At 40.6% G+C, this 23790-nt stretch overlaps 1 protein-coding gene across 1 annotated transcript in view; it reads right to left on the reverse strand.

Moving 5' to 3' along the window:
- Positions 1–23790, reverse strand: part of LOC139399443 (glypican-6-like) — a 110309-nt gene that overhangs the window by 64869 nt on the left and 21650 nt on the right. The window lies entirely within an intron of this gene.

Raw genomic sequence — 23790 nt, forward strand, 5'->3', positions numbered from 1 at the left:
GGCCCATAGCAAAATATGTAGAATTGCAGGAAATGAATTTTGTTCTCTCTGCTGTCAAGAGGAGGGGCCGATAAAATGTTTTGCTCGCAGGGTGGGGGGGACCAAAAGGCTTGGGCCGGCTCTGACTGCATGTGTGGGTATGGATGTGGGGATGCAGATCCGCGAGCCACTGTGGCCCCTCATGACAAGTTCAGATTTTTTGTGAATCCCAACCCATTCAAAGTTGCACATCTCTGATTGTACGGAGTTGCACATCAGAGATGTGCAACTTTGAATTTTAATGACTTCAACCTAAGTGTATGTAACCTTCCGACTTCAACTATATATATATATATATATATATATATATATATATATATATATATATATATATATATATAGTAGGTTACATACACTTAGGTTGAAGTCATTAAAACACATTTTTCAACCACTCCACAAATTTCTTGTTAACAAATTATAGTTTTGGCAAGTCAGTTAGGACATCTACTTTGTGCACGACACAAGACATTTTTCCAACATTTGTTTACAGACAGATTATTTCAATTATAATTCACTGTATCACAATTCCAGGGGGTCAGAAGTTTACATACACTAATTTGACTGTGCCTTTAACAGCTTGGAAAATTCCAGAAAATTATGTCATGGCTTTAGAAGCTGCTGATAGGCTAATTGACATAATTTGAGTCAATTGGAGTTGTACCTGTGGATGTATTTCAAGGCCTACCTTCAAACTCAGTGCCTCTTTGCTTGACATAATGGGAAAATCAAAAGAAGAAGATGCTGGAAGAAACAGGTAGAAAAGTATCTATATCCACAGTAAAGCGAGTCCTATATCGACATAACTTGAAAGGCCGCTCAGCAAGGAAGAAGCCACTGCTCCAAAACCGCTATAAAAAAGACAGACTACGGTTTGCAACTGCACATGGGGACAAAGATCATACTTTTTGGAGAAATGTCCTCTAGTCTGATGAAACAAAAATAGAACTGTTTGGCCATAATGACCTTTGTTATGTTTGGAGGAAAAAGGGGGAGGCTTGCAAGCCGAAGAACACCATCCCAACCGTGAAGCACGGTGATGGCAGCATCATGTTGTGGGGGTGCTTTGCTGCAGGAGGGAATGGTGCACTTCACAAAATAGATGGCATCATGAGGTAGGAAAATTGTGAATATATTGAAGCAACATCTCAAGACATCAGTCAGGAAGTTAAAGCTTGGTTTCAAATGGGTCCTCCAAGTGGACAATGACCCCAAGCATACTTCCAATTTGTGGAAAAATGGGTTAAGGTATTGTCAAGGTATTGGAGTGGCCATCACAAAGCCCTGTTCTCAACCCTATAGAATTTTTTGGGGGCAGAAATGAAAAAGCGTGTGCGAGCAAGGAGGCCTACAAACCTGACTCAGTTACATCAGCTCTGTCAGGAGGAATGGGCCAAAATTCACCCAACTTATTGGGAAGCTTGTGGAAGCCTACCCGAAACGTTTGACCCAAGGTAAACAATTTAAAGGCACTGCTACCAAATACTAATTGAGTGTATGTAAACTTCTAACCCACAGGGAATGTGATGAAATAACTAAAAGCTTAAATAAATCATTCTAGAGGATGCCTGGTTATTTCTTTTAAACGCCTTCCTCACCATCTTAAATAAGCATGCCCCATTCAAGAAATGTAGAACCAGGAACATATATAGCCCTTGGTTCTCTCCAGACCTGACTGCCCTTAACCAACACAAAAACATCCTATGGCGTTCTGCATTAGCATTAGCCCCCGTGATATGCAGCTTTTCAGGGAAGTTAGAAAACAATATACACAGGCAGTTAGAAAAGCCAAAGCTAGCTTTTTCAAGCAGAAATTTGCTTCCTGCAATACAAACTCAAAAGAGTTCTGGGACACTGTAAGGTCCATGGAGAATAAGAACACCTCCTCCCAGCTGCCCACTGCACTGAGGATAGGAAACTCTGTCACCACCGATAAATCCACTATAATTGAGAATTTCAACAAGCATTTTTCTACGGCTGGCCATGCTGTGTCAAATCGGAGGGCATGTTGTCCGGGCCTCTGGCAGTCTCTATTGGGGTACCACAGGGTTCAATTTTTGGGCTGACTCTCTTCTCTGTATACATCAATGATGTCGCTCTTGCTGCTGGTGAGTCTCTGATCCACCTCTACGCAGACGACACCATGCTGTATGCTTCTGGCCCTTCTTTGGACACTGTGTTAACAACCTTCAGACTTAAGACTTATTTTTCTATTGTATTATTGACTGTATGTTTGTTTTACTCCATGTGTAACTCTGTGTTGTATGTGTCGAACTGCTTTGCTTTATCTTGGCCAGGTCGCAATTGTAAATGAGAACTTGTTCTCAACTTGCCTACCTGGTTAAATAAAGGTGAAATAAATAAATAAAATAAAATTCTCTCAACTATTATTCTGACATTTAACATTCTTAAAATAAAGTGGTGATCCTAACTGACCTAAGACATGGAATTTTTACTAGGATTAAATGTCAGGAATTGTGAAAAACTTAGTTTAAATGTATTTGGCTAAGGTGTATGTAAACTTCTGACTTCAACTGTACATACACTGAGGTTAAAAGGGAAGATGGGTGACACCTGGAGGGGGGTGGAGACAATCACAAGGACAGGTGAAACATATCAGGGTGTGACTGTATTCTACAATATACAGTTTACTATAAAATACTAGAATTGTGAAAAACTGAGTTTAAATGTATTTGGCTGAGGTGTATGTAAACATCTGACTTCAACTGTGTATATATATATATATATATATATATATATATATATATATATATATATATATATATATATATATATATATATATATATATATATATATATCTACAAATACTGTATGTGCTCTCATGCTGTGTGTAGTATGGTATATCTATTGACTTTTTAACATGAGTTAAAATTTTACTATTTTCATCCTTTAAAAGTAAAGGCACTGTACACCAGTTTGTCTTTTGATGATGAAGGGTGTCTGAGTGTAAGATTGGCACACTTCCATGTAATTTTCACATGACACCCTGTTGCTAAAATTAAACAGTGAAGATATGGACTTTTTTCAGGTTACCACTGAGTGTCTAGTCACACTGATACTATATCTTCACATTCTCCTATAAACTTCAGAAGTGTTTATGATTTAGTAATTCTATACTGCCGGTCACTCTCAATAGGCCGGCCCTATTCAAGCACACTTGGACTTCCTAGAGTCCATTTTGCTTTAGCTATGACAATCTGTTTTGCTTAGGTTTGATTTGTGGAAATACATGTGACTTGGCAGTGGAGGTTTGTATATTCATACCATTCAATAGTGCTATTATACAGTGCCTTTGGAAAGTATTCAGACCCCTTGACTTTTTCCACATGTTGTTGTTACAGACATATTCTAAAATCCTCAGCAATCTACACACAATACCCCATAATGACAAAGAGAAAACAGTAATAATTTAATTACATAAGTATTCAGACCCTTTGCTATGAGACTTCAAAATTGAGCTCAGGTGCATCCTGTTTCCATTGATCCTCCTTGAGATGTTTCTACAACTTGATCGGAGTCCAGCAGTGGTAAATTAAATTGAATAGACATGATTTGGAAAGGCACACACCTGTCTATATAAGGTCCTACAGTTGACAGTGCATGTCAGAGCAAAAACAAAGCCATGAGGACAAATAAATTGTCCATAGAGCTCCAAGACAGGATAGTGTTGAAGTACAGATCTGGGGAAGGGTACCAATCGGGGGAGAAGGGTATTGGTCAGGGAGGTGACCAAGAACCCGATGGTCACTCTGACAAAGCTCTAGAGTTCCTCTGTGGAGATGATAGAACTTTCCAGAAGGACAACCATCTCTGCAGCACTCCACCAATCAGGCTTTATGGTAGAGGCCAGATGGAAGACACTCCTCAGTAAAAGACACATGACAACCCACTTGCAGTTTGCCAAAAGGCACCTAAAGACTCTCAGACCATGAGAAACAAGATTCTCTGGTCTGATGAAACCACGATTGAACTCTTTGGCCTGAATGCCAAGCTTCACATCTGGAGGAAACCTGGCACCATCCCTACGGTGAAGCATGATGGTGGCAGGATCATGCTGTGGGGATGTTTTTCAGCAGCAAGGACTGGGAGACTAGTCAGGATCGAGGCAAAGATGAATGGGGCTAAGTACAGAGAGATCCTTAATGAAAACCAGCTCCAGAATGCTCAGGACCTCAGACTGGGGCAAAGTTTCACCTCCCAACAGGACAACGACTTCAGGGCAAGTCTCTGAATGATCCTTGAGTGGCCCAGCCAGAGCCCAGACTTGAACCTGATCGAACATCTCTGGAGAGACCTGAAAATAGCTGTGTAGCAATGCTCCCCATCCAACCTGACAGAGCTTGAGAGGATCTGCAAAGAATGAGAGAAACTCCCCAAATACAGATGTGTCAAGCTTGTAGCGTCATTCCCAAGAATATTTGAGGCTGTAATCGCTGCCAAAGGTGCTTCAGCAAAGTACTGAGTAAAGAGTCTGAATACTTATGTAAATGCAATATATATATATATATATATATATATATATATATATATATATATATATATATATATATATATATATATATATTCGGCAAAATGTATGCAAACCTGTTTTTGCTTTGTCATTATAGGGTATTGTGTGTAGATTGATGATGAAAAAAAACAATTTAATAATTTTTAGAATAAGGCTGTAACATCACACAATGTGGAAAAAGTCAAGGGGTCTGAATACTTTCCGAATTCCCTGTACAGAACACTGAGTGTATCAAACATTATGAACACCTTCCTAATGTTGAGTTGCTTCTCCTCATTTTTGCCCTCCTAACAGCCTCAATTTATTGGGGCATGGACTCCACAAGTTGTAATTTATTTCAGAAAATAAAATGTGGTTTGTTTTATTTCTCTCTGAGGTGGCAAGACCAGCAACTTCTGAATACTTTCCGAAGGCACTGTATGTGATACATCTAAAGGTTATTGCATGCAAATCCCTATATTTAATGGTATCTCGATTTCTTAAGTTGTCAAAAGGCACAATGGGTTTTCTCCAATAGCATGGTTTAGGGAATAAATAGCATCTGCTGTGGATAACACACCAGCATAACTAGAATTGTGACCATGCTGCGATATCAAGCTTGTGACTGAGAAGCAATTAGCAAAGAAAGTGGAATACATATGGTGCAGAAAAAGGCAATGTGCATATCAAAGTAACAGACAGCAGGATATCCTCCATTGTAATTTCAGAAGTTAATTCACTAAAATCCTTGCCAAACAAAGACTACCTGTCAAAAGGCCCATTGTTTGTTGCTCTGATTACATTCTGATATGAATCCACACATTTTGGGGATTTTTTTCAACTCCAATATAAACTGCCTTTTGAAATGACAAAGGACGCTCTCCTGGTGTGATTCTGGAAAGCAATAAGGCCTGTATTTGTGGTGAAGGTAGATCTTTATTTCTCTAGATGACACCTGCCATCCTCAAAAACACTCCGTTGGACATTAATGGGAATGACAACGCATCAAGTACAAACAGCACCGACACATTCCATTTTTCCCTCCACATATTACGAAAACACTTTTGAAGTGATACTATAGAGGAGAATAAGTACTCTTGCCTTTCTCAACGTCTTCCTTTCCTGCGTTATTCACTTCCTACGCACAGCTTATTGTTTACCAAATGACCTATATGGGTCATCAGTAACGGGAACGAGGTGATAATGTCTCCCACCATCTGCTATCAATGATGATAGCGTTGCCGCTCAAGGAACCAGATTAAATTTGAATAGGGTTCATGCCACTTCCTCCAAATTAGGAGCACAGGGTGCAACAATTCAGGACTAATCATAGCAGAGACCTCCATGACTTCCATACTAAACCAAGGAAGGTATCAGAGCTTGGATTAAATCTATTACTCCTGTCTCAGATACTCGTACTTTAAAAGCCAAGAGATCAAGACACTCCTATCTTCATAAATATAACAGGGCATGATATAGAAAGTAAGACCCTGGGCGGTCTCTGTGCATTTCATGTTGGGTCACATGCTGTTTAGCCAAGAGCCCAGAGCCGTACTGCTCTCAATATGGAGCTGTGCATTTCAATCACTTATCAGGCCAGAATCAGAGGGGCCTTGTTAAAATTGCAATGGCTCTAAGTGTTCATTAGCGCTCTGCAATGCTAGTGAAATTAAATTACATTAGGCGCAACACATTAGCGAGAATCCAAACACCAGAGAGAATCGATCCCTGGGAAATATGATCTGAAATGCTTTAATACTGAATCCTTCTTTTGCTAGAATACGTGCTATCTGCATGCAAGGCGGCTGCATTTTAAAAAATGCTCAAGTTGTCTTGTCTTGCTCAGTATGTTTTTCTCCCTCCATTAATTATCCTACCTGAAGACATCATACTGTAACTTAATCTGCAATCTAGCATATTCTAGCTTTATCAAACCCCTTGGTGCAGTAGCACCACCACCAGACACCTTGGTTGTTCTTTCATTACAATCTCTCACACCTGCCTACATGTGACTGGGAAGGTGACCTTGATTATTTACATCCTTATCCCTTAGAGACAGTGTTGAAGATAGATTGCTTCAGATTTACCAGCAGTTGGTTTTCTACTCAACATGGCTCAGTATTTATGACATCTAAAGCCCACTGAGACGAGAGGATAAGCGTTAAACACAGATCTCCAGGTACAGTACTTTATTATTTCATAGAGAACACAGGACAGTGCGTTCACTCATCTGTATTAACGAGGCAAACAGTTGTTATTTTCATCCAAAAGTGTATTAAAAGAGCTTTTGTTGTGCTTAGAAATACATTATGCTGGAAGAGTGTGGTGGTTCACTGTTTACACTTCTCTGAAGCGTGACAGATTGAAACGTCTCAACATTTGGGTGTTTGCATTATGGGGTGTAATTGGCATGCCATTTCCGGATGATATTTTCACTTTATAGCCAATCCTTTAGTATTTCTGTTTTCACCTGTTCTTTAATGTTGCTGTTGTTGGACTCCAGTGACATGTTTGTGTCCAGTGAGACATAGCATCAAATTACATTTCCACACCTGTGTCTTTTACCAGTGTGATGCGTTCAGAAGAATTACCAATGGCAAATCATTTGTCATCCTTTAATTTAGTAAACATACTTATCAATTCCAGAAAGAAGTTAGCACGTGTTTAGCACTTCCAAACAACTTCTAGAAAGTAAAGTTTTGTCTTCAGTGAAGTTTGTTTAAATAAGGTCATTTCTTAGCACCCTTGAGAGAATTGAGACACAATGGAAGACTATATATTGAATTATTTAAGCAAAGATTTGTACTTACTGCAGTGTGTTTCAAGCTTGTCTTGTGCTTAATCAACTTCGCTTCATTAATTAAAAATAAATATGGCACCCAGTGATATCTCTTCTGATTAATGACAGCTTTGAAACTAATTTGATTAAGAATGTGCAGCTGAGGATAAGAAAGTATCTGTGTGCAGTCAATTCTTCTCCCTTTCGGATCAGCACGGCTATTAATCGAATATAATCAACATCATTAAGGCGGAATATTTTTTTTATATAGTCAGAATATTTGATACCATTCCAAGCTTTATTCCAGTACAATTAGGATGAATAATTATCACTCACATTATGGGTGACCTCAATACAGTTCAGTGAATAATACATGTAGTAAAAAAGACGACTTAATATAATTACAGCAAATCCATGAATAGGATCATATTTTACAATCAGGTATTAAGGAATTATGTCAGAAACTGCAAATTACAAGTAGAGCTCACTTAAGGCCTCAATACATCGCCGTAATTAAGAGGTCTGCCCAAAATGACTGGCTGCGAAAGCTGTGAGCCGAGAGGACAATGAGGCAGAAATGTTGGACAAGAGTGATGTTAATACCCCTAACTGGCAAAGAGTTCATTACTTTCAGCAGATAACGCTCAATATGTCCGCCATTCCTCACAGTGAGCACAGGAGAGGAGGCTAAATGGAGCCATTCTCACGTTGACAAAGTGTAGCTACGTCCCTGCTTCTCTAGTCACTCTCTCACTGAGGTTGACCAGAGCGGTCAGAAGTCGATCTGTTCTAACAAAATGTAAGTATCTGTGTATGAGAACGTACACAAAGAGAAAAGGCAAAACAAGTTCTTGACAACACTTTGAGAACTACGATTTCTTTTGTGGGGCACTCCAGTGTCTTGATCATTATTTTTTTTTAAGATAATTGATTTGGGTCATTTGGGGCATGTTCAGGGGCCACAGTGTAGAGTGGGGCCTTGCGGGCTATAGTTAATTACAGCAATGTCCCCAGAGACATGACCAGCAGTAACACACTACAGGGTTTTCTAAAACAACACAGAAGCCAAAATAATTGTGATTCTTGAAAGCTATGGGACAAATCAAAATGACAGAGATTCACAGTGATCCAAAGCTTTTCCACAAAAGCAACAAAAAAAATGCCCCCAGTCTTCAAGGCAACACTTGACAGTTGAAGCATTCACCCAGTGACATTGTGGATTCTGAAGGCAACCAAGAATGTTCTGATGCTGCTGGCGTGAGAGAAGACTTCAAGCAAAGCCGCAAGGCCAGGAACGTTCAAGCCGACAGTAAAAATGTGGAGGTCACATAATTAAGGAAACATCCTGTGGTAGCAGGAGACAATTTCAACGCTGCCATCAATCACCATATGGTAGGTCATTTATAACAGCGTCAATATTAAAGATGCAGCCACCTCAACATTGACTTTACGTGATCATCCTTTTGCAGCCCTGAGCATCAGGGTTTGAGCATTCAAGAATTTACAAAGCAGAACAATTTGATTGAACCTCATGAAATCCACTCACAGCAGGGGAGTAAAATAGTTTTACAGTATAAATCCATCCTTTAAATCAGGGGTTGGAACCAGTTCAGGATCGAAAACCAAAAAAAACGTAACTATTTAAGGAACGGAACAAACGGTTCCGGAACAGAACCGTCATGTTAAAATCTTGAGAACCGGTTCATAATGTTATTTTTGTTCCAAAAATATTCCTAATGTCAAGTATATAATTCTGTAATTCAGTTAAGTTATAACACTAGTAATATCCTAAACACATTCCAATTCAAGTCACATCATGATGCTCAGCACTTCAAGCCAACCCCACTCATGTCCACCCTCTCTCTCGCTCTTACCCTACCCGTGAAATGTAAGTCACATCTCACACCTGCCCTTACGGTATCTGTGCATCAACCATGTAAACAACTAGCTTACCCATTCCATAGCAAGCTGCTCTATCCACGCTAATTGGTGGAGTAAATTAATGAGCTAAATGTGAAAACTATGTTGATTTCACTGGGATTTTATTTGACAAAAAGGGACTATATGAACTGTTACTTTTTAAAATATAGTTTAATTTTATTTCACCTTTATTTAACCAGGTAGGCCAGTTGAGAACAAGTTCTCATTTACAACTGCGACCTGGCCAAGATAAAGCAAAGCAGTGCGACAAAAACAACAGAGAGTTACACATAAACAAACGTACAGTCACTAACACAATAGAAAAATCTATGTACAGTGTGTGCAAATGTAGAAGAGTAGGGAGGTAAGGCAATAAATAGGACATAGAGGCAAAATAATTACAATTTAGCATTAACACTGGAGTGATGTGCAGATGATGATGTGCAAGTAGAGATACTGGGGCGCAAAAGAGCAAGAAGATAAATAACAATATGGGGATGAGATAGGGAGTTCGAACTGGTTCAGAGCTTTATTATGTTGGTCGGAATACTGGAATGGAATGAAAGAAGTAGGGGTTTTGCTTGGAACAGAACGATTGGAAAATCATTTAGTTTCCAACCCCTGATTTAAAATATAGACTTCAAATTATTCAAATAAATGTTGATTTTGATAGATCTGGAAATTATCGACGGAGTAAACAGCTGGGGATTGAATTCAGATTTGGGTTGGTTTTTCTATCAATCAAATCAAATGTATTTTAAACACCCTTTTTTTATCTGCAGTTGTCACAAAGCATAATTTATTTTATTCATTTAACTAGGCAAGTCAGTTAAGAACACGCTGGGCCAATGGGGCCAAGTCGACGCTGGGCCCTATGGGACTCCCAATCACGACCGGATGTGATACAGCCTGGATTCAAACCAGGGACTGTAGTGACGCCTGTTGCACTGAGATGCAGTGCCTTAGCCCTTTGCGCCACTCTGAAGCCCAATGCATATACAGACACCCAGCCTAAAAACCGAAAAAGCAAGCAATGCATGTACAGTAGAAGCACAGTGGCTAGGAAAAACTCCATATCAAGTGAGAGATCACTAAATCCATACCCCATCCATAGATTAAAAGCTACACTCGTTCATACAAGTAAGCAATTCAAGAGTACTGTATCAGCGAAGCTCCCCATTGTGCTTCACATCATAAAAATGACATTGCCTGTGATTTCTCCTAGGGCAGAGCACACACACCATCTTATCTCCATCCAAGCTACTCTGGGTGCAATCCTGCAGGGATAAAGCCAGCCCACAGAAGAACACACTCCATTTCTCTCCCTCCTCTCTCTCCATCTATCTCTCTCTGTTTCTCCTCTCCTGTCTCCCTCTCTCCCTCCATCTCTCCCTCTCTTGTGTGTTTATCAGGGCTGCATGGATTTAGGATGCTCGCCTCGGCATATATAAGCATCTCCTCTATCTTTAATGCCTCTGCTTGAAACCTGCACTTTTCCTGCCCCGGGGAAAATAATCCCAAATCCACCTGTCAATCAGAGGCTTGCATTACCGAGAGGAGAGGAGCCTGCCATCGGCCCGATGGGGAGGACGCTGTCTGAGGGACGGGAATGAGTCTGAGAGGAAGGCCTCCGTTACTGTGGAGAACATGACAGCCTGACCTTTTATACCATGCATGCCTGGGGATTATTCCTCTGGGGCTGCTGTTGTGAGTCATATTCTACTGGCTGGGGTGAGAGGGCTGTTGGCGTGGGCCCTGTCAATCGACAACCGGCTAAAAAAAGGAGAAGAAAAAGGAACTGAATTCCGTTTCCCTCTTCTCCTTGAACGGGTGTAATTGTTATGGCATAGTGTTCATCCGTATGAGGGGCAACGGAAATCAATATGATCTCGGGCAAGTAATATGATATCGACAAATGCCTCTTAATCTTTAGGAAGCTCAATGCAAGTCACATTGGCCTATTAGTGTGGAAGGGAAATAGAATTGGGATAGTCATGAACTCTTAACACCACGATCAAGACAACACATCATTATGTCTAAATGGGAATTAAAGCAGGGGAGAAAAAACAATCAGAGCAAAGACAATTACCACAGATCAGACAGACCTCTGTCAGAGGCATGAAAAGGCAGTTTGGGAGGATGCTATTTCTGTGTGTGAAAAACAAAACAATTCAAATATTAATCTAAAAGCACTGCACCACAGGCATGGGGCTGTTTAAGAGTCTGTGGCTCTAGATAGAATCGATTATGCCGTTCTCACTACATTAACATTCTGTGTAGGTCGGCAGCACCATGGTGTTAGTGGTCAGTGGAGGGCTAGGACATTGATTAGTAATTAAGACCCCCACCTCAGAATTTAATGAGCTAAACGAGAGAGAAATCTGAGAGCCGGTTATTTTTCAAATTTCTCAGAGCACAACAGTACTGTTTCCCAGAGTCCTGGGATATGGATTAGCGCCAAGCCACTGAAAAATATGCTATGCATAAATTATCCACCAGAACATAGGAAAATCATAATGAATCACACTAATAGAAGCCGTGTTATTGACATTGGTAGATGAGATGATGGCCTCTATTTTCTCTTGTAGGTCTATGTTACAGCTGCCTAGCTGATGGAGTAGATCTTTGGGGGCGATGTGGGATATTTCTGCCAGGAACGTCTTGGCAGAGGATGGTCGACGGTGCACTCTCTCACTGTTGTGGTAGTGACACGTAGGCAGTGGTGTCAGGTATGTGTGGGCTGCTCTGTCAGCTAGAGAAAGTTCATGGCCCACTCCACACGGAGTGTAGGAAATACCTGAACGCCCTGTGTGGGTGGGACTCTACAAACAGGTGCTAAATACATGGTAAATAACATTTAAATGAGACAGCTAGCACTGAACATGAGGTAACAATGCTTAGTTGTCCAGTGTCCTCAAAGGGCAAGGGTTTCAGTCTAGAAGCACGGTTTCGACTGCTCCTACAGTTTTGCTTCGATACTGCAGTTTAATTGACGCACGACCCAAAAAGCAAATTTCCCTACAAGGCCACATAGAGAAGTCCGATTTCAAAGTTCCTAATAAGACATTTTAGTCATCACCTTTGTGCACAAAACATACATTGAACTATTGAAATAACTGTCGGAGGCCAATTTTTTTTCTTCATCACTGACAGCCGAACATATTAAAATGTTTATATTCATCCAATGTCTGCCATGTTTTTGGATGAGGTGATGATGTCACTGCTCGCGCAGCTCCCTGTGTACACCGAGTGCTAGTGCGCATGTAATGTTTGTCCATATAAACCGAACGCATCCAGGATATAGACGGTCCATGAATCAGTGTATGCAAACGTGAGTTTACCTTGAAAACAATACATCTTGAACGCATTCTCCAGTTCTTATTATACCTCAGTGGTGTCCTACTCAATGTTATGGGCACAATAATTGTAGCCTGGTTAAACACTAGGTTCACCATTATTTCATTTCAAACAATGGTTGGCAGTCTGGTTTAACTCGGCTACAGTAATTGTCCTGAAGTTGATTTTTTTAAATCAAATATATCAGCATAAAATACTGTATGATATAGTTGGCCTCTGATTCCATCCTTCTAATACTAACTGATGAAAGCCAAATCCAATATAGATGTTGAAAATATTCTTAATATTCCTTGGCCAGGAAGGTGAAGGCTGACCTTGCTAAAACAACTCTAGAATTCTTCAGGCTTTTACATTTCTCCAAAGTGATTGAAATTATAGATAACCGACACATGAATGAAATCAGAGTCCAAATAGGAATGTCTCATGTTTCCTGTGTTGCTAGTCAGCAGAGACCCTCTCCAGACTCTGTGTCTCCTATAAAGCTTGCAGCCAGCAGAAAGCTGCAGCATGGAAACCTACACACAGCATCCATCCTGACACTGATGAAATTATGGAGAGTGGCACAGGGCCCCTAGAGGAACAGGGGTGCCTGGTGCCATGGATGTAAGTGCTGCTGGACAAACTCCATTTACTTCCCCCATCTCCATCCGTGGAGACTTACTCTCCTCTCATGACATTCACTCTCCCTGACAGAGACCGATCAAAATATAACTTATTTATTTATGCATGATTGCTTCCAGGAACGGCATGTGTGCTAAAGATTTTGTTTTCCTGGAAAAAAGAACACACCGACGTTCTGACATTGAGTTTCTGAGCAACTATGCGATCATTTGATAGGCTGTAATTCAATAGCCCACAGTTTTCAGATCAGGTACATTGAAACGTTTAGAAGGAGTGGGCATGGTGAATCATGCCACTTGCTGCTGGGAATTAGGTTGAAGTTCAAAACACTCAAGAGTTGTGCGATGTTGCATTTATGTTTGTATTGTAAAATGTGTAAAAAGTGTGACGTTTGTCTGACATGAAAGTATATTCTGATCTTCATAATGAGGAGCTAGAGGCTCAAAATGCTGAGTTTAATGCACGTGTTTTACCTGGGTTGCAGTTTACTACGGACAGTGCGAGCAGTGAAGAGGCAGGTTTAATGAGGATATCTCGGATGAATTATTCATATCATCTTAAGTAAGCTCAGCCTGGTGGGTCAAGAATGTAACCTCTGAGCTCTTAGAAATATTGCAGTTCTTTTGGATTTAGGTAAATAGGATTGGCCTGTTACTGGTTTGTGAAGAGGTACTGAGGCATTCAACTTTGTGTATTATAATTAAAAGCATGTGATGACAGTGCCAGAACAATATCAACAGCATAAGCGTATCACAATAATTTTAGGAAAACAGAAGCAGAAGGAAATACATCATTTGGACTAAAATATTCAGCCAAATAATCACCATGACCATAAATTTAAATGTTTGCTTACTAATAAACCTTTTTGTGTCCCCTTGCCAAATAAAAGTCATTTGACAGAGTAGCTACAGTAAACTTGTAATGACTTGGCCATAAAACACGTTCGTCTTCATTTGTCAATGGTCGATTAACAAGATTCACCCAGTGTTTTACTAGCGTATTCATGATCATTCTGTAATTGCCCTAATGTTGTTACTGAAGATTTGTAGTAATACTCCTAGGCATGTCTGCCAAGTGCATCATACTGCATGAAAAACGACTCTGCTTTAAATCTCAGCTGCGGGTGACTGCAGGATTTAACATATGCACTGCTCTCCATTGAATAATTGTGGGGCATACAAAATGAATTGAAAATATGCTTCATCAGCTCTCCTAATTTTTCACATCCTCACACGTTAAACATCAACGCGGTGTTCGCATGTTTGCCCTTGACATTAGCTGAATTGTATATGTTTTTTTTAAACAAGTGTTAACAGTCAAAACTTGAATACTATTCAATCTTGAATTCAAGCATTTGGCTTAGTTTTTTGAGAAACTACAAGGTGGGGTGTTTGTGCTTTCAAGTTACGTTCCACTTCAGAAAGAGAGAGAGAGAGAGCGAGAGAGAGAGATTGGATTAGATGGTTCGATGAGTTTATTAGTCACATGACCAGGGTCACAGATATAATTGCAAGGTACAGTGAAAATCTTAAGCTCCAAGCTCCAACAGTCAAGGTCAAAAAGAGAAGTGAATGAAACAACAACAATAATAATAATATCTACATATTTATAACTGTAACAATGATAAACATCCTTGGGGGGGGTGGGGGGGTGGGGGGGTGGGGGGGGGGGGGGCAGGGTAAATGTGCAGGGGGAGAAGGGGTTGAAGGCCCCTGACTAATCTGTGAAAGCCCATAGCTCCACACACTGGAGAGGGCACTGATGAATCAAGGCCACTGCTTGGTTTAACATTGACAAACTCCCTGAATTCCCTGTGTTAACAGCGAACCAACTGAAGCCAAACCAACCCAAACAGAAGCACAATATGGTTTTGGTTCAACAAAAGTTATGCCAAAGAGCACCCATCTGGGACAGGGAGAGCCACCACACAGGCACTTTCTTTACAGAGCTTCTCTAACATAAATCATATATTTAAAAAAAAAACTTCATAAAAAGCAGCTGAGTGAAATGAGGTGGATGGCTGTGGAAATGGATCCGATAATTGACATGATTTTCTTCTCCGTCTCCTTCAAAGAGTCCTGATGAGCAGCTGCTGCCATTGGAAAGTGTTATTGCTCATTAAACCATAACTAGCCTGGGCTCACTGGGAAGAGGAGGATCAGGAGAAAGTGTGAAAGTCGAGGCCGAGGTGTAAAAAAAGAATATATCCCTGCAAATAGAAGATCCATTCTCTGAGCCGAGGGGGCCAGGAGAGGTAGCCAGTAGTCGTTGTGGGGTTAAGTCAGGATCACACATACCGCAGCAACAGACCTGCTATAGAGGAGGACGAGGCACTCTGCTCCTGGTTCCAGCTGTCAATCTACTGTGCAAAGGGGCCATGCTTGTCTAATCCAAGGAGGTACTCAGACTCTTCATGAGGATTTAGAATTCAAAAAGCCCTCCTGAGCGAGTTGACCAAATTGCAAACACAACAGTCAGCTAAACTGCGACAGAACTGATAGAAACTTTGTTAATCAAGGATCCTCAAAAACTCAAGTACACTCAAGGAGTGCATAGGCTATAAGTAGATCAAATGAAAGCACGCCTCCATCCTCATCGACTAGGCTGCAGCAGAGCAGGTTGAGAGCTTCAAATTCATTGGTGTCCAACTCACTAAAGAATTTGAGATCCAAATACGTGGGAAAAAAACATGGGCCGCCGGTTTGCTTGGGCGGGGGTCCCTGGGTAAGAAAATGTTGAAGACCCCTGTTCTACATAATACGTTCCTATCTGAACATCGGCCAACTACTGCCAATGTTTGTCTACGGAGACTGCATGGCTGTGTGCTCCATTTTATACACCTGTCAGTAACGGCTGTGGCAGAAATCGCCGAATCCACTAATTTGAAGGCGTGTCCAGATATTTTTGTAAATATAGTGTATTTCACAGCGGCTTAGATGGTGCAAAGATTATCTACATCATACTTGCTTGTTTTGTCACATAAGTGAAATTAGGCAAACTATTAGAATTTTAGGAACCAGGAAATAAAAAGCGAGTTCTGCATTGTGCACCTTTACGGGACAAAGACAATGAAGTGTAAGGCATTGGTACCCAGGCTCTAATACAGTATGTCTCTCTCCTCATTGAATGGTGATCGAAACCACTAGAAACTGATGGTTGTAACTTTATGATTGAATTTGAATGAACTGAATGATGAGGATGGAGGGGGGTGAAGATGGGTGATTGAATTTAGAACAATAGAACTCTTCCCCAAGCGCACAACTCACACCCAGGTAAAAGACACCTCTTTCGTTTCTACTTTGTCAGAAGAAGCTGTAACTGGACTGTATTACTTACCAATGGTGGAAAAAGTACCCAATTGTCATACTTGAGTAAAAGTAAAGATCCCTTTAACAGAAAATGACTCAAGTAAAAGTGAAAGTCACCCAGTAAAATACTATTGAGTAAAAGTATTTGGTTTTAAATATACTTAAGTATGAAAAGTAAATGTAATTGCTAAAATATACTTAAGTATCAAAAGTAAAAATCATTTCAAATGCCAAATGTTAACACGTTTGCTGAAATGACATCTCAGGTCCTCAAAACTCTAAACACAAAACAGTTAGCTAATTTACCCAAACCCAATCTTGTAAAATGAAACACAATCAAAATCATATACTCCCTGCTCAAAATGACAGTTTTCCACATGGTTGCTGAACCTTTGGGCCATATTCCCAAAACTCTAAACACCAAACGCAAAACTCTACAAATCTCTAGCAATTGAAACACCACATTCAAAACTGTTTTTTTTTGCATCAAAATGAATAGCTCTGTCTACCAACCAGCACACTGATGTGCGCAACACAACGTACTACAGTATGAATATCCCATCAGTAGGTTTATGCCTTTTCAGTGTTACACTGAAGCCGGTTGTAAAAGATTGTTACAGTAATGTATACATAAATAAACACGAATGCAATACAGTAACAAAAACATTGCCATTTATTTCCAAAATGCAGTATTTTTGAACACGTGTTGTGTATGTAACACTTTCCAAACCCAACAGGAGAAAACAAGGAAAAACATTCAGTAAGATAAAGTGTTTTCTGTACAAAAATAAAAAATGAAAGTGGCTCATTCTTTCAAAACTCTAAACACAAAGAGACAAAACACACAAAATGTAAGAAAAAAAACATTAGGCTGCATCCTGCCTCCTATTTTGGTTTGGCCACAGCACCTCATCTACATCACAAGCGATGTTCTGCCTGGCTAAACAGCAGGGAAAGAATCTTCTGGTCGTGACGGATCCAGCCGAAGAAAGCCCCCACATCAATTTCACCACATGCATCCTCCATTGCCTGGGGAAGGGGCATGCGTGTGAGGGGATGGCGGTCATAGACCTTCCATCACCATAACGAAAAAAAACTCTTCAATTGGGTTTAGGAATGGGGAATATGGTGGGAGGTATAGAACAATAAATTGTGTGTGGTCGATGAACCAGTTGCGGACCAGAGCAGCCCGTGAAACTCACGTAAGACAACATACCTGGGCTGCTCTGGTCCACCCCTCTGCTCGGCTAGAAGGAGGATGCCATGTAGTGTGTCCAGGAATGCGATGGGAAGGGCGGTGTAGAAGGGACCAAGGTTGGCATGGTGATGGAGGACACCTTGCTGGCTAACGGCTGCGCACATGGTGATATTCCCTCAACGCTGTCCAGGGACATTCACAATGGCACGGTGGCCAATAAAGTTCCGTCCTTGTCCCCTTCTTTTGGCTAGGCTGAAGCCAGCCTCATCAATGTAAATATAAACGTGCTGAATTGCAGCAGCATCCAGATCCGAGACTCTACACATTATATGAGTTTCAGGTTTCGGTGATTGCGTTTCAAGTTCCAATTTTAGTGTGTCAACAATTGGGGAAAACGGTAAACTCTGCATACAAATGAGACACACAAACATCAAATGAATCTAACTTACTGACAACCGAGATCACACTAATGTGACATTCAAAACACTACTATCAGAACCTATTTCCGTGTAAAGACTAAGATGTTGTTATACTGTTTACTGTTTGTGTGTCCTCAAACAAGAGAGGAACACAACTGGAAAACATTTAGTTTTATATTTCAACACGGTCTGATTGCAAAGTGAACATTCACGCAATTAGTGTTTGCACATGTCAAGAGTGAAAGTGATTAATTGGTAATTGAGCTTAGCTCTTGAATAAAATAGATTTTAGTTGTGATGGTGGTGCCAAAGGTAGAGAATTGTGTGTTGTGTTTTGGAAAATGTTTGTTATAGAATTGCACCCTCCTCCGATGCCTGAGTAAAGTAAAATATGTGACAGAAGTATTGCAGCTTTGGTGTAAGGTTCTGCTAAATGAGTTACGGGTTTGGGTAATTGTGCCTCATGGGCTAGTTTTAGTGAGTAAACAATTGGGAAAAACTGGACTAAGCAAACCAGCACCATTTTCTTGTTTTTTAAATTTACGGATAGCCAGAGGCACATTCCAACACTCAGACATCCTTTAAAAATGAAGCATTTGTGTTTAGTGAGTCCAAATCAGAGGTAGTAGGGATGAGCAGGGATAATCTCTTGATAAGTGTGTGAATTGGACAATTTTCCTGTCCTGTTAAGCATTCAAAATGTAACGAGTACTTTTGGGCCTCATTTGGGCCTTATCTTCTTTCTTTAGGAATAGAGTGAAGTAAAAGTATTCAAAAATAGAAATAGTAAAGTACAGATACGTCAAAAAACTACTAAAGTAGTACTTTAAAATATTTTTACTTAAGAACTTGACACCACTGTTAACTACTTTAACTCTAGTTCTAATGGAATCTACAAATCAAATGTATCTCATGTATTACACTGTAATGTTTTTCTTGTAAGGAAAACGAAAAGAGTCGAGGCCTACATGTTGCAGTATGCCTTTGTAAAATAATGCAAAATATAGCCTTGACTCAAATACGTATCTTTCTTTATGCAATATTTTCACAAATATTTATTTATGCAATGTATCCTTTACAATTGTTTATGCACTGTTTATAAAACATATTTATCAAATGTTGGTACTTACCTTCAATGCAAATAATTTGAATGCTATTACTAAACAAATCTAAAGAATAAAATTGATCAAATGTATTACACTGTAATGTTTTTATTGTAAGGCTGGAAATGGTATATAAATCTCCCCTCGCTGAGAGTCAAATCAGACACTGAGTTCAGAGTACAATGTGTGTAGTTCACAATGGACGCACTGACAGCATTGCAGATGCTGCAGAATTTAGATGAGCTGGAGTTGGATGGAGGATCGGATATTGAGCCCGAAATCGACTTTGCTGATGACAATGGGTCTTCACCCGATTTAGATGTTGACTTCGAGCCCCCTCCTCCGATGCCTGAGTCTCGCCGCAGAAAAAAAAACAGAACAGGGCCAACTGAGAAGATGATCCCAACCGGACAGTGAGACAGGAGTCTGGGAGGGATGGCGCGGTTTGGGTAGAAAATAGCGACAAAAGCGCATTTGACCTGCGCCTCTTTTTCATTCTACTTTGACAAAAGAAGCTGTCAGTGTACTGTATTACTTACTATAACTCTAGTCTACTTGTTGTTTGTGCATACAATTATTTATGTATTAGGCTATTTATCAAATGTTGCTGCTTAGGCCTAGCTTTATGGCAAACAATTTGACCTGCGCGCCTTGCTGGTTGATAATCTCTATTTCCTTTCTACTTTGTCAAAATAAGCTGTAACTGGGTGGACTCTAAGTGGACTCTATTGCTTACTATAACTCTAGTACAGATCAAATCTACCAATAAAATTTAGAAAATGTATTTCACTGTAATGTTTATTGGCAGAGAAATGAAAATAGGCGAGGCCTACGTGTTGCAGTTTCCTTGTAGTATAAAACATATCCTTACATTCATTTTATTTACTTCAAAATATACAATTATTCAAAATAACCAAATATTTTTAAGACATTCAATCAATCAATATTTTTTTTAAATTGTATTAATTTAGGTTGATAACACAGTGTAGGAATCTGATGCGTATGATTACGGGGACGGCTGACAACGTTCTCTAGCAGAAATGCATATGCTGAAAGGCCCAGCGGTTCGAGTGTTAAAGGTTTAATCTCCACGCTTTCCAGCAGCTCAATAGGCTGCTGTGAAGTAGCCTCAAGCACAATAGACCAATCCCATGGTGGGACTAAAGGGTTGTGAACTGGTCGTAAGTGACGCGTCCCCTTCATGAAACAACATAACACGGGATGTTTATCAGGGGTGTTTTCCCACTGTGTTCTTGTCAAAGCCTATATGACAGGCCCGAGATAGCGGCTAGATAGGACCGTGGAGAAAGCCTTCCCTCTGTCCAAAAGGTTCAGCAGAAGAAATGTTCAGTTTTCGGTCACACCACTTCTCAAATATGCACCCCTTATTTCCATACAGCATGTAGAAGAGGCCCTAGCACTCTGGATAGTCTCAATGACTCAGAGAGGCAGGCCTGTCTCTCACGGGCCAGGATGGCGTTCAGGAGAGTGTGGAAAATCTCTCCGTTCGAATGGGTCAGCAGATCCCTGCATAACGGGAGTTTCCAATGCTCATCGTACCGCAGAAGAATGATATACGCTAACCAGAGCCTGCCTGGCCATTGAGGGACTTCCCGCACTCGGACTAGTGGGGAGAATGAGGCTCAGAGGAGAACTGTTTCACCATTTGGGGATGGAGTTTCCATTCCCCGTGATGGGGATTCCCTGTGGACAATAACTCAGCTCCTACATTTAGTACGCTTCGTACATAAGTCACGGGTAGTGAAAGAAGGTGACCTTTGCTCCCCAGAATAATCCTGACGTATAGTCTGTATAATTGACATTCGGGCGCCAAAGACGTGGTTGTCGATTAAGGATCCCCAACGTTGGAAGTCTCTCATCCTCAGCAGGCCAAGTGCTACTACTGAGATGGTGGACGCAATCAATTCCAGCACTCAGAGACATATTCTGAGCGTGACCGAGCACCCCCTGTGTAACAGGAAGAGGCACTCTCGGAGTGACGTGGTGCAGTCGTCCGAGAGTGTTGCCTGATAAGAGAGAGAATCCAGCATTACACCTACAGTTGAAGTCGGAAGTTTACATACACTTAAGTTGGAGTCATTAAAACTCATTTTTCAACCACTCCACACATTTCCTGTTAACAAACTATAGTTTGGGCAAGTCGGTTAGGACATCTACTTTGTGCATGACACAAGTCATTTTTCCAACAATTGTTCACAGAGAGATTATTTCACTTATAATTCACTGTATCACAATTCCAGTGGGTCAGAAGTTTACATACACTAAGTTGACTGTGCCTTTAAACAGTTTGGAAAACTCCAGAAAATGACGTTATGGCTTTAGAAGCTTCTGATAGGCTAATTGACATCATTTGAGTTAATTGGAGGTGTACCTGTGGATGTATTTCAAGGCCTACCTTCAAACTCAGTGCCTCTTTGCTTGACATATTGGGAAAATCAAAAGAAATCAGCCAAGACCTCAGAAAAACAATGGTAGACCTCCACAAGTCTGGTTCATCCTTGGGAGCAATTTCCAAACGCCTGAAGGTACCATGTTCATCTGTACAAACAATAGTATGCAAGTATAAACACCATGGGACCACGCAGCCGTCATACCGCTCAGGAGAAGACGCGTTCTGCCTCCTAGAGATTAACATACGAACGTACGTGTGAAAAGTGCAAATCAATCCCAGAACAACAGCAAAGGACCTTGTGAATATGCTGGAGGAAACAGGTACAAAAGTATCTATATTCACAGTAAAACAAGTCCTATATCAACATATCCTTTAAGGCCGCTCAGCAAGAAGACTCCAAAACCGCCATAAAAAAGCCAAACTACGGTTCACGACTGCACCTGGGGACAAAGATCGCACTTCATAAAATAGATGTCATCGTGAGGTAGGAAAGTTATGTAGATATATTGAAGAAACATCTCAAGACATCAGTCAGGAAGTTAAAGCTTGGTAGCAAATGAATCTTCCAAATGGACAACAAAGTCTAGGTATTGGAGTGGCCATCACAAAGCTCTGATTTCAATCCCATTTAAAATGTATGGGCAGAACTGAAAAGGTGTGTGCGAGCAAGGAGGCCTACAAACCTGACTCAGTTACACCAGCTCTGTCAGGAGAAATGTGCCAAGATTCACCCAACTTATTGTGGGAAGCTTGTGGAAGGCTACCCAAAACGTTTGACCCAAGTTAAACAATTTAAAGGCAATGCTACCAAATACTAATTTAGTGTACGTGAACTTCTGACCCACTGGGAATGTGATGAAAGAAATAAAAGCTGAAATAAATCCTTCTCTCACTATTATTTTGACATTTCACATTCTTAAAATGAAGTGGTGAAGCTAACTGACCTAAGACAGAGAATTTTTAGGATTAAAGGTCAGGAATTGTGAAAAACTGAGTTTAAATGTATTTGGCTAAGGTGTATGTAAACTTCCGACTTCAACTGTAGGTATTCTATTCTCTGTGTTGGCACACAACAGCTTTTTATCTGGTTGAGATTGAGATGTAGTTTCCAAATTAAGCTGTGTCTTGTACCTGTAAGAATATTTTGAAGATAAATACACAACGCAGATGAGAGGTCAAGACTACTAAAAGTCAACAGAGTACTAACGGTCAATAGGGAATTATCAATGGAAATAGTTGGTTTTCAGTTCAACATCTGTTAGGAATGTCAGTCCTGAACTCATAGCTATATGTGGCATGTTCTCGTTGGTCCAACCTGAAATAGGATACTTGTTACTTGGCCATTGGCCCAATTTTATTGCAAGGAATTGTAATTGGTCAACCACAGGCTAGGTCTGGGTTATAAAACTACATCCTATCCCTTTGTTCTGTGGAGAGAATCACTGAGGAGAATAACTGAGGCGAATCACTGAGGAGAATCACTGAGGACAGGGGAGCATAAAATTCTACCATGTACTTCCAAGCATGATTTGTCCGCTGTGAATAACCTTATTTTCCTCCCCCTGATTTGCTTTGGGGTCTGTGTTATTAAAGAATAACATCAACTACTAACATACCGCTTGCTCCAGGGATGGGGAGCAAAGCAGGTAATCGTCTATGTAGGTGTGTTTCTCGGGAGTGTGAAAGCTGCTTCTACACATTTGTTGAATGTTCAGGGAGCTAGCACTAGCCCAAATAGGACAGTGAGGTATTCGTAGGCTGTGCCTTGACAAGCAAGACTTAGAAAACTCCTGTGTGCTGGCAGTTTATTTGAAAAACGTTTCCTGCAGGTCGACTGATATGAACCAGCAACTTTCGTTTGAGAACCAGGAAGTACCGGGAGTAGAAGCCTAGATGGCTCTCTGCCGATGGTATTACACTGGCCGTCCACTTCGCTTAATAGAGAGGTGATTTCCTGCTTTAGTATCTGTGTCGAGTTGCCAGTTGTTATTGATTGCAAGGGTTGTCTCAGAGAAAACTGCAGTCTGTACTCCTTTGGAACTGTGGACAAGAACCAGGGCTGGACTGTGCTTGTGCGCCAGTTCCCTGCTCTTGCGGTGAGTAGCCCACAGGTCGGTTGACTCAT

This window comes from Oncorhynchus clarkii, chromosome 3 (genome assembly GCF_045791955.1).
Source record: "Oncorhynchus clarkii lewisi isolate Uvic-CL-2024 chromosome 3, UVic_Ocla_1.0, whole genome shotgun sequence".
Classification (NCBI taxonomy): Eukaryota; Metazoa; Chordata; class Actinopteri; order Salmoniformes; family Salmonidae; genus Oncorhynchus; species Oncorhynchus clarkii.